We start from the raw sequence: 12,685 nt of genomic DNA on the forward strand, positions 1-12,685 counted from the left end.
AATTTAGTAAGGAGAATTCATTTGGAAACAAATAAAAAGCTGTTATGCATCCCTGGACTGATAAGAAGAGGGAGTATAGAAAGATGATATGGGGAGAAGTTGTGACCCCATGCTAGTGGCCAAGAGATGTCTACAGGTGCACACAAGTACTCTTACCTGGCCTATATTCCATCACATCCATCTTATGCCCTTCTCTTGCTTAATGCCACATTAACAAAATTGCTGGGGCTCATTTTTTAATTATTATTTGAGAAAATCTGTGGGAAAGGCAATGCATACAACCCAGACACATCAGCTATGTGGACTGGTTGTCAGACTCCAAACAGTCTGTGTGTGAGTAGCTATCCTGAGGGTTAGGGAACTTGCACTGCTCCAAATCCCTGCCTCCAGTTTGAGGTTGTATATTCCAACCTGTTAACCTCTACAAAGTTTCCCTGCATACAGTCTGTAAACTCACAGTCTGTGAACTGGCCACAAAGACCAGAATTTGGCCCAGTGAAAGCACTCACCTGAGTTTATTTACAATGGCTGAACTTAAGCTACGTCCACATGACGAGTTAAGGGTCTGAATCCCCTGCTTATGTACACATACTCATGCTAGCACTCATTGAGCTATCACAAGTATAAATAGTGAAGCTGTGGTAGCATGAGTAGCAGCAGCAGTGGCACAGCTGAGCCACGCCCAGTACAAACCTGCCTGAAACCGGTGGGTATGTACTCGGCACAGTTTAGCCATGCCTTGTTCCACCATGGCTACACTGCTATTTATGCTCCTGCTAGCTGGATGAGAGCTAGCGTGAGTACATGTACACGAGCCAGGGGAATCACACCGCTAGCTCAGAGCTTAGACAAATAGCATTAGATACAGATATTGAAATAATGACTAAGAACACTTGCCTTGCTCACATAATTGCCACAAGGCAGCAATAGCCTTGCTTTACCCGGAAAGCTGCCTGCCTCTCCTTCTAAACAGATAGAATCCTAATCTTACTCTCATTGAAGTCAATGGCAAAAACTCACAATGAGTTTCATCTGGAGCAAAATCAGAGCCATGTCCTTTTGCGGGAGAGATAACAACTAATTTTTAGTGCTCCTACTTATTTATTCTTGTTGGCCTGAGATGGTGCCAATGCCAAATAAAAAAACACTCACAAAGACAAACATTACAAAACTTATTTGCAGTTTGTGTTTCACATAATGAATCTAGTTTACCTCTGAGGAACTTCAGAGAGCTTTGTGGCTAAATTCGATGGAGCACATCAAATCTGTTCCATACTACCCAGTGCAGGATTTTAATGGAGCACTAACACAGAGCACAGATTCAGGAAAAAAGCATATAACATTGTATCTCCAGTGGCTTTGTTCAATTATTGGAAGGCACTAAAAAAAGCCTCAGGCAGAATTTTTAAAAACATTAGTATATGGCCATTGGTCAAATTTGACTAGTCCCCACAATAAGCCCTATTCAGCAAGATGCTTAAGCTTGTGCCCAATGGGATGATTCACATGCTTAACATTAGTCATGTGCTTAAGGCCCTTCCTAAATGAGGGCCAATAAAAAGATATGGCTAATAGCAAGTCCTAATAATAATAATATTTGCAAACTGATGGAGGACAGGAGAGATCCCAGAAGACTCGAGAAGGGCTCACACAGTTTCCATCTTTAAAAAGAGGAGGAAAGGAGGAGCTGGGGAGATATAGACCAGCCTGCCTGACTTCAATACCTGGGAAGCTATTAGAGCAATGTATAAAACATTGAAATTTATGAATACCTAGAGGATGATGGGTTAACCACTAGCAGTCGGCATGAATTTACCAAGAACAAATCATGCAAAACCAGCTTGATTTCCTTCTTGGACAGAGTAATTGGTTTGGTGGAGTGGGGGAATGTGGTGGACATAATATACCTGGACTCCATCAAGGCTTTTGACACGGTCTCACATGACATTCTGTCGTAAGGTGGAGAAATGAGGGCTTGGTGGAACTACCATTAAGTGGATACATAATTGGATAAACACCTGAAAAGAGAGTAACTATTAATGGAATGATGTCAGATTGGAAGGAAGTCCCAAGTGGGGTTCCACAGGGATTTGTTCTCGGTCTGATGTTATTTAACATCTTTATTAATGACCTCGATGTGGAACAGAGAACATATTGATCAAATTTGCCAATGACACAAAGCAGTGGGGCGATGAGGCCTCAGCTGGAGTACTCTGTACAATTTTGGTCACCAAAGTATAGGAAGGATGTGAAGAAACTGGAAAGGATCCAGAGGCGAGCAACAAAGATGATCAAAGGGATGGAATGCAAGCCAAATAAGCAAAGGCTGAAGAAACTGGATAAGTTTAGTTTGGAAAAGAGGAGATTGATGGGGGACATGATAGTGGACTACAAATATTTGAAAGACTGTGTGACGGGACTCCACTCACTAAACTGGTGCCTCTTGCTGGTTGTCTTAGGGATTAGCTCCACAGGTCAGTAGGCCCACTCCCAGTGATGCCTCACCCGCTGCCACTTCTGCTCCCAGACATTTGTCGCTTCACAAGACCATGCCATTCTCTTCACGATACAGCCCTTCAGCCATGTTATAAGTTGTGCTCCTCATTCTGGGGGCAAGTGTTGCAGTCAAAGTGTTCCATCACTTCTGCAGTGGCGACTGCAGCCAATTATCTGTCCATTTCCCTGTGGCCCTAGCACTCTCTTTGCCCTTGCCCCACCCTTCAAATCCCAGGAGCCAGCCAAGAATCTTCTCTAACTCCCCTAGTCCCTGCTAGCAGAACTAGTCTGTCTAGAGTGCTCCCAGTTCTCCCTCCTTGAGGTCCAGGGAATAACTGATCCTGCTCTGCCCTGCATCTCTTCTTATATAGGCCAGCTGAGCCCTGATTGGCTGCTCCTCACAGCACCTCTCTGTTGGCTGCTTCCTGTGCAGCCTCCCTAGGGCCCTATTACCATCTGTCCTGGATGGTTTAGACACAACAAATCTTGCATCTTGGCAGGGGTTAGACTTCTAACCCTTGGTTCTATGATTCTATAATAAATCAGGATAACAGCTACCTTTCTGTGTAAACTGTGTTGATGACAGATTAGAAATGAGATGTGGATGGTTTCGTGGCTAGGGAACCGAGTACTGGAATTCATCTAGGGTGATCAGATGTCCCCATTTAATAGGGACAGTCCTGATTTTGGTGGCTTTTTCTTATATAGGTGCCTATTACCCCACACATTCCCACCCCCACCCCATCCTGATTTTTTACACTTGCTTTCTGGTCACCCTAAATTCAAGAGATCTAAGTTTGATTCCTGGCTAAGCCACACTCTTCCCATGTGACCTTAGCAAGTCTCTTGATTCATCTCTTTGGGGATAGTACTTCCCTATCACACAGGGATGCAGGGATAAATACATTAAATGATTGTGAGACATTAAGACACTACAGCGATGAGGTCCATGTGAGTACCAAGGAGAGTACATTGCTTATAAAGGAACTGAAAGAAACACCTTGGTCCTGTAAAATGAATACAAGTAGTACAATAAACAGGAGATGGATAGTGTGAGTCATGTGTACCAGATGCTGCTAGCCAGACAATTAAAAGGGCCAAATTAGCTGCAGAATCTAAGTTGATTGGGAAGTTTTGAGCATTAGCTAATAATGATAATATAACTGTTTCTTAACATCACCATGACATTGTACCAGGCCTGAAGTCTCTAGATATTAAAACTAATGTCTACTGGCCCTCAGCAAAATTCATTAGGAAATCTCCAGACAGATTAAAAAATATGTAAGAGAATCAATACAGTATCAATTTTCTACTGCACAGTGTTTCCAGTCAGCATAGCAGCGATAGGGGGCAGCAGGGAGCCAGTTATAGTTGCCCTATTGTTTAGTGGCCCTGGCGCATATTAAAGGAGCCCCACAGTTTCTTGAACATGTACCTGCTGTCAGTTGTCCCCGTGAGATCATGACCCAGTTGGAGATAATCAGAGCATGGTATGGTCTGGCCAGGTCCCCAGCATGCCCCCTTTTGCTGCAGTGTGAAGCCAGCCGGCACAAAAGGCAACAATGCACACTAAGTGGCCTTAGCAAATCAAAATAACAGAGCTGGATTCTCTAACTAACTCATGTTTTCTTTCCCATTGGCTCCAAGCACAAAAACACCAATCAGACTCAGCCCCTAGCTTTAACTTAACAGTATACAGACTATGCTGAACATTATAAACTTTGGGTTTGAAGGGGAGACAAGAAAACACCTTCTGATGGTTTCATTTGAAAAATTGTTTGTTTCTCTTGAAACAGGATTGTAACAACATAAACCACAGCATCTCAACAACTCTTGTGGCCCTAGATAGGGTTCCTGCCAACCCTTAAGGCAGAAGTCCCCAAACTGTGGGGCATGCCCCTCTAGGAGTGTGAGGAGGACCATTTGAGGGGCGTGACTGTGGCCCCAGCCAGCCTCCCTGGGGGACGGGGAGGGAGTGTCACCCAGCTCCACTGCTGGCCTCAGCACCAGCTACCGACCCCGTTCCCGGGGCTCTGCATCCAGCCCCAGCTGCCACCCATGCCCAGGGCTCCTCTTCCAGCCCTGTACCCATAGCCCCAGCTGCCACTGTAGCCCCACTTTCTACCCCCTTACATCTGTCCACCTCCCCCACCCCCTAGAGCCACAACCCTACTCCCAGCCCCAGCTGGGGGGGAGGGGGCAAGGATAGGGGTAAGGGAGGGCACAACCCTGAAAAGTTTGAGGACTACTGCCTTAAGGGAATGTGAATATTCCTAGAGTTGCTATGCCTTTCTTGCTTTGCAATTTACTAAATATGATTACTACTATCCATACAATACCACAGACGCATGTAGTGGTTCATCATATAGTTTGTTATACTGCCTCAGGCAATAACTAAAGAAATACAAATAGGTGCCCCGGGGCATCATGAGCTCTTCAGACAGTGCACTACCCAAGTTATACATGGTGCAGAACCTGAAGAGAGGGCAGTAAAGATGGATTCAAGCCAGATTTGTGCTCCCTTGATCCTGAAAACAGCCAAAGGCTGATTCAATTCCTGACATAATTTAGAGCAGCTTCAGGGCTGCTCTAATCTACACCAGCTGCAACAGCCCATTAGGGACTGCTGGTGCAACATCTCTTTCAACCACTCTCTATGCCAGGGAAGCCAGGTACAGGTGAAGTACAGCCAGCATGTACCACCCTCATGTACCACATGAAAACTCCCTGTGTAAAGGGAGATCTATAGTTTGCTGTTCAAACCAGCTTTCCATCCTTCTTCTCTCATAGGGGCAGCAAATCTGGCCTGTAATCATTAGACAGAGGGCACTCTAGTCCAAACAGGGAATTAATCAGAACTCTAGCATGTCTAATATAACTGTAAAGAAGATACATCATGGGGTGGCAGGTTATATGGGCTCGTGGTGCCTGAGCACCAGGAATATTCAAGGCTGGGGGCTGTGCTCCACCAATATCTGGAGCTGGGTTCCTCCCCTGGCCCTGCCTGGAGTGGGTCCTCACCCTCCCCCGCCCCGGCTGGGAGCTTTCCTGCCTGAAAAAAAACTCCCTTGCTTGTGCTGCTGGCTGCCTGCCGCTGCTTCTGCCTAAGGCTATAGAGAGCAGCAGCTCGCAGACTGTTGGAGCACCCCAGGAGGGGGAGGGGGAGAGGGAGAGAGGAGGGGGGAGGAGGCACGCACGTGCTTGGGAGCCCTCTCTCCTGTCCCCTGGCACCCACCTGGAGGAGACGCCAAGGGGACTTCCGGCCAGGAGATGGACATCTGGAGTGGACCTTACTCACCTTAGCAGCTGCTGGGGCTTCGGTGAGGTTTGACCCTGTGATCCACCCCTCCCCCCCCCACAGCCCCCACTTCTGCCCAATGCTGGGCAAGGGCAGCCCCATCCCCAGTGAGGCTAGGGTTAGGGGCAGCAGGCTGCAGCAGGGGAGGAAGGAAGCCACATGTGATGGCAGTCCCCACCCACCCCAGGGGAGATGGGGGAACGGGCCTTCCTAGACCTGAGCATCTGGGGCTTGGGTGAATTTTGTGACACCCTACCCCCCTGCCCCCAGCCACCACCCTGCAGTCCCCACTCCTGCCCCATGCTGGGCAAGAGGAGCCCCATCCCCCATCCCCAGTGAGGCTATGGTGAGGGGCAGCAGCAGGGGAAGCCACACGTGATGGCAACCGCCCCCCAGTTCCCACCATAGGGGAGGCAAGTGAGCTTTCTGGACCTGAGAGAGCCCCTAGGAGCATGTGCAGTGACCGTAGTGCAGAGTGAGTGTGCTGCCAGGAGGGGAGGGAGGAGAGGAGGGGTCCCTCCCCTGGAGCCTGCTACTGCCAGTGGGGGCGGGGAGGAGTCCTCTCTGGCCCTAGCCCTGGGGCAGCCTGTCTGCACCCCAAGTTCCTTATCCCCAGCCCTGCCCTACCCCAGAGCCTACGCCCCCAGCACCCCAACCCTGAGCACCCTCCTGCACTGTGAACCCCTCATCCCCAGCCCCACCCCAGAGCCCTCACCTGAGGGGGAAAACGTGCATCTTAAATTTGGTGGTCAGTTTGGAGTATCATAGTGTTTAGCACAATACTTGATTATTTTACACCCTTTAAAGTATATAACTAGTTGTATACAGGTGTTACAAAGTGGGAACGTTCTTGATGTTTTCTCTGAATACTGTGTGGGTGCCTCAGTTTCCCCTATGCATTTCTCAAGGATCCAGATGGTGGGATAAGGAAGCGTGATTGTTGTAGAGCCCTAGAGGGCCAACGTGATGCCATCTGCACAGAGAATGGCCGAAACCCTGTCTTGGGGCAACTGATGGCCTGGGCCTCTCTCCTGCAAGGTGCCAACTGAAGGTGTTGGAGAACAAAGAGATCAGGTGGCCTCCTAATGCCTGGAAAAGAGACAAAGGCCAGAGGAGGGAGTGTCAGTGCCTGTGCGGACTTTCGGGAAGTGCATGGTGTGGAAGGGGATGCTGGGATGCTTTGGAACTACTCCATACAAAGCCAGTCAGGACTCTGGGGGAGCCTCCTCTCTCTGAGCATACTGTATCCAGGGCAAGAAGCTTACACCTTCCTGGGTCTTACCTCAGAGCATTCAGCATGCCCTCCCACACTGTGCGCTTTCCACAGCAAGTCTGCCCAGGCGGGTCCTGGGGCAGCCAGAGGTCCCTGCACCCCAACTTTGCAGTCAGACGTGACTATCAGCCAGCTGGTAAAACAGAAGGTTTATTAGATGACAGGTACACAGTCTAAAACAGAGCTTGTAGGTACAGAAAACAGGACCCCTCAGTCAGGTCCATCTTGGGGGATGTGGAGCCGAGACCCAAGTTCTGGGCCTCTCCCCATTTCCCCAGCCAGCTCCAAACTGACACTCGCTCCTCTGGCCTTTGTGTCTCTTCTGGACAAGGAGGGGCTACCTGATCTCTTTCACCTTCAGTTGGCACCTTGCAGGGGAAACTGAGGCAACCACACAGTATTCAGAGAAAACATTAAGAACATTCCCACTTTGTCACAACAGGTGCAACAAAATATAATACCATATATTGAAGTACGCAAGTGCTACTTCTGACTTTCCACTTTTAATTGACCATTGTAATCTTGTGGTGCCGACACATTGTTGCTTCATTTTATATCGGCTTACAGGGTGGGAGCTGGGGGAGGGGAGGGCGCTCCACCATTTTGGGCACCACCAAAAAGTATACAAACCTGCCACCTATGGTACATCAACACATTCTGGTCTTCCAAACCAGATACAAGACCCTTCTTCAAGGGGGTAGTGGGGGAGGGACACTCATGGGTCATTAAGAGACATACGATTTAAAAACACTGGCAAAAAAAGAACAGATGGGGCCAGAGCAAAGTGTAGGCAAACAAACTGGAATAACCGCTGCAAAGTAAAACCTCTCAGAATGTGAAAGACTCTCAGACATCTCCAATTAAATCCCCTATTAATCCCAACTACATTTTAAAGGCAATTGAACCAGGCTATTTATTATACTATTGACACTTTGAGAAATCATACAGGATAATGAAGAAAAAAACACCACCATAAAATATCCTTCAAAACCAGCCCACTGCTTTTCTCTCCTCTGTTTACACACAGTCAAGACCCCCTGCAGTGGATTATGATCTCTCAGTACTGAAAGGGGCTAGAACTGGTGTTTCCAGCCTCTGACACATTCTGATTTCTTACATGCCCACAAGGATGGAGATACAGAAATTATCACTACTTCTGTATTATGAAAACCTTGCAATTAATAATTGAGAATCTCTTTCTCTCTCTCAGAACTAGAGTGCTCTCTTCAGCTTGTTAAGCTTAGTTCACTCCCACTGATAATTCACTAGAGATCATAATTTATGGACAATTGAAGCTGCAGAAACATCTCTTAGAAGGAATAGAGCAGATCCATAGCAACAATTCTTCAGGGGAATATTAATCCCCAGCTTTATGTAGTGCTAAGTGTACAATAGTAATCAGAACTTGAGTAGAAGCTGCTAATCATTGAGGGAAAAGGCTGTATAAAGAATTCATAATGGAATTAGCCTGCGGCAAACAAAGAAAGACAAAATTAAATCAGCCATCAAATTGCACCAAGGAATTTTAATTTACAGGTTAATGTAGGATTATGTAACTAATCACAGCTCACATTTTCAATGAACAACCAATAAAATTCTGCTCTTTTTTTCTAATCTTACTAATGGTATTCCAATAACACACTTTTATCACCAGATAATGTGTTAAGAATGATTTTAAAAAAGTCTAAAAATCTTCCAAAACACATTATGACTGCACAATCAATGCAAAATGCTGGATTTCAGTTAATTAGCATAAATATACATCTAGATCTATTGCTAGGTTCAATCCAATACAATAAAGTTCCTCTGAGTTAATGTAGGACAGATTTACATAACAAAATGTACATAACTGTAGCTTTAAAACATAAGCATGTCTTCCATACAGAGAGATACAGTGACAGAAAAGAGCCTAAATAAAATAAGTAAAACAACTTCTGAGCACCAAAGTGCATCAGCTAATTCTAAATAAAACCCCTAGCATAGATTTTTATATCAGTACAGCATACATATCCTATGACATATGCACAAAGGATTACTCTAACAGAGTTTGAACTGTTTATAATGTCAACATCATAAAAATGAATAAGGTTTCTGGGATAAAAAAGTTGATTTGCTTTCCCTGCGAGAGAAAGACAGACCTTGTATCTGACCCAGTAATATTCTGATATTGGCATGCATGACAAAAATCAGTTAAACCTCTATATGTTCTGAAAAATTACTCTAAATCCACTCCTCAATAAATGTAAATATATAAAAGGACTGCATAAGTCTTTGCACATTTGCAGTGGGAAACTCCAAAATTACACTGTGTGCTTAAGAAGACATCAACTTAATCAAAAGGATCTTTTTTGCTACATATGGTGGCATGAAAATTATTATAAATGGAGTAAAAAGTATTTTCATAGGCTTTACTTCACATGAGAGGAATGCTGGGAAGAAAAGCAACAGCATTCTTCTTGCACATGTTTTTCTTGTTCTGAACAATGTAGGAAAGCTTCATTTTGCTTTAATCTAACTGTTCATTTTCTGGAAACAGCAACATTCTGCCCATTTATTAGCAAAAGAGGGTTTGAGTTTTGTTTTTGGAGTATTTTTTTAAAGTCTAATTTTAAGATGCACGCTTCCAAAAAAACATGATGGTGTCAACTGCACTACCCTTCAGCAATCCTGTAATAACTTTATTCAACCATTTCTAATTATAATTATATTTTCAATTCCTTTTAGCTATAGAAACTCTTTATCAATCAGAGCACAAGACAGAAAATTACTTTATTACAGCTACAGCTCGTTAGTCTGAGTGCTCTTAATGAAGCAGCCTCATAATCAGATGAAAATCATGCTGAAGAAAACTTGCATCATTAGTTTAGGCCTTAATTACCAAGAAATATAGTCACTAACAATGATACTCCATTTCATGATACGGTGCATGCACCTTCTACACTAGTTGCAATTAATAATTCCGCAGACTGCTACAGAATCTTTCTATTTATTCATAACAATGGAGGAGAAAAAAACCCTCTAAATTTAATTGAGCGGCTCAGATTGCGCTTTCTCGCTCTCTCCTGCTCAGATTAAAATGTCAAAAGGCTAATATTCTATCTTACAATAATTCATCATTTTAATTACATATTTTATGTATGTGAAATGTCTTTTTCTTTTTCATTTTGGATAGGATGCCATTTTTGGGGAGACACATGTAGGAAAAAGGCAGCTGTGGTGTAGGTGGCCAATACCACACAGAGGTGCAGTGAACAGATGAAGGCATTTATTTTCATTGTTAGTGAACTAGGTCCATGTTGCTTCAGACATGAGCAAGCGACAGTCATTTAAATTAATGATGGTCCTTATTTGATACACTTATCAGCAAGGATGGGAAGGTTCTTGAAAAAGGAATATGTTGCTTCCTAAGATACTTTTCGAATGTGATTGATCATATGTGATCCCATGAATGTGACTAAGTCAGTAATTTTTTTGTGGAAAACTCCTTTAGTCTACTGTGTTTTCTATATTCTCTCACATACAGCTTACTTCTTTTTCTTCTTCAATAACCTTCCTTTATGAGAAAGCAGTGACTGCCTTCTTCAGCCAACTGACGGAGCAATTCTGCTAGATGATTGGATCCCATCCCTTAGGACAGAACACAGAGCTCAATTCTACTCTTACTTACACCAGTGTAAATAGGGTTGGCAGGTGTCTGCTTTTCGACAGGAATGCCCGGTCAAAAAGGGACCCTGACGGCTCCGGTCAGCACCACCGACAGGTCAGTGGTGCAGCAGGGCTAAGATAGGCTCCCTGCCTGTCGTGGCTCTGCAAAGCTCCCAGAAGCAGTGGCTTTTCCCCCCTCTGGCTCCTATGCCCTGCCTCTCCGTGGGTTCTGCTCCCGCCTTCTCCACGAACTGCTCCGCTTTACCAGCCGCTCCACTCTGCTCCTCCAGCCGTCCTTACAAACTGCTTCGCTCCACCAGCTGCCCCGTGAGTTGCTCCAGTTGTCCCTGCAAACTGCTCGCTCTGTGGGCCGCTCCACCCATCTCACAGCTACTCTGCTCTGCCAGCCGCTCTGCTCCACCAGCTGTCCTGTGATCCGCTCCAGCCGTCCCCACAAACTGCTCCACTCCGCCAGTGGCTCTGTTCCACAGTATAGCTTTGGGCTCCCCACTAGTTAGCACAGTACTCAGTGCTCTCAGCTCAGTAATTTCAGCTCTTTAGTGATTTCCAGCTCTTAGTGATTTCAGCTCATAGTAAGGGAGCCCCAGTGCTAGTGCACCATTAGCTCAAAGTGAGTTCAGCTCAGTAACCTGTATTTAGATTCTTGAGGGAATAAAAAAATCAACTCTAACATTCCACAGTGGAGAGAGGAGGGGCTAGAACTGGTGCTTCTGGCTCCACAAGGAGACTGCACCACCAGACACAGATATCTGCCCCCAGCCTCTCTCAATTCTCTGGGTTTTGGAACCCATGTCCCTTGTCTAGCAAGTACCACCCAACTGAGGGTGAGTCATTTGTCACCAAACAGTCCCACAGCTCGGCAGTCTGGGATAGGGTAGGCGTGCCTATGCAAATACACTCTCTGAAATTCTTTCCACCAGATGTCAGTGTAGAGCTTATCCTGACACTTCTTACATCCGTACAGCACCTGGCACAGTGAGGTCCTGATCTCATTTGGGGCCCTGAAGTAATACTGAAATACAAATAATGAAGTAAAGAATAAGAAAATAATAAATTCAGCAAAGAAAGTCCTTTATGAGTTTTTAAAAAAACTAGCCATGTTTCTGCCTGAGTTCATTTCAATCAGCATTATTTTCCTTGATCCTGCCACGCCTTAATGTTTCCTTCTAGCAGCATTTCTTTTTACATAGTTGCCTCAAGAATTTGCATCTGGCGCTGCTAACTGACAGAGACAGGATACTGACAAGATGGACTGCTGTGGCAATTCCTGTGTTCCTACTACATTACTAAGCTGTGCTTTCTGGCATTGAATATAGCAAAAGAACATATTTAGAAAACGACAACTGGAAAAATATTCTTAATTTGTACAGCACTTTCTAAAGTTGCAAAATAAAATGAATTTATAGCAGGACTATAGCTGGCCAAAAACACACAGACTCATAGTAAACCAAATGGAGTAAACCTGGTTTTGAAAGGGATTCAGAGGTTTTGGGTCTCTGTCCAACAAATAATGCTTATAAACTTATTGTATAACTTAACTGGCAAGAGACCTGCATCATACTGACCTGCACTTGCATCACAGAAATTACACATTCACTCTCTTTGACGGAAAATGTTCTTATGGTACCACATTAATATGCTCTGTGGGTTGGTTCATGAATCAGCATTGGCAACTGACTCTGAAACCGTTTGCCTGCCAGACTTCCCAGCTGGAAAACTGGTAACACATGAGAGATGTACACATAAGGGATGTGATGATTTCCCAGTGCTAAACTGATTTGTTCCTGAATCCATTGAAATTTTAAGTAGCCTGATGGGCCAAAACCTTGATCCAAATATAATACTGAATGCTTGATATGCTTTCGTATATTTAATACCTTTAAAATAGTTTTTAAACCTAAATTAAAACTGCACAATGTATATATTATGTACTCAAACCTATACACAGCTAT

This window comes from Gopherus evgoodei, chromosome 3, assembly GCF_007399415.2.
Source record: "Gopherus evgoodei ecotype Sinaloan lineage chromosome 3, rGopEvg1_v1.p, whole genome shotgun sequence".
NCBI lineage: Eukaryota > Metazoa > Chordata > Testudines > Testudinidae > Gopherus > Gopherus evgoodei.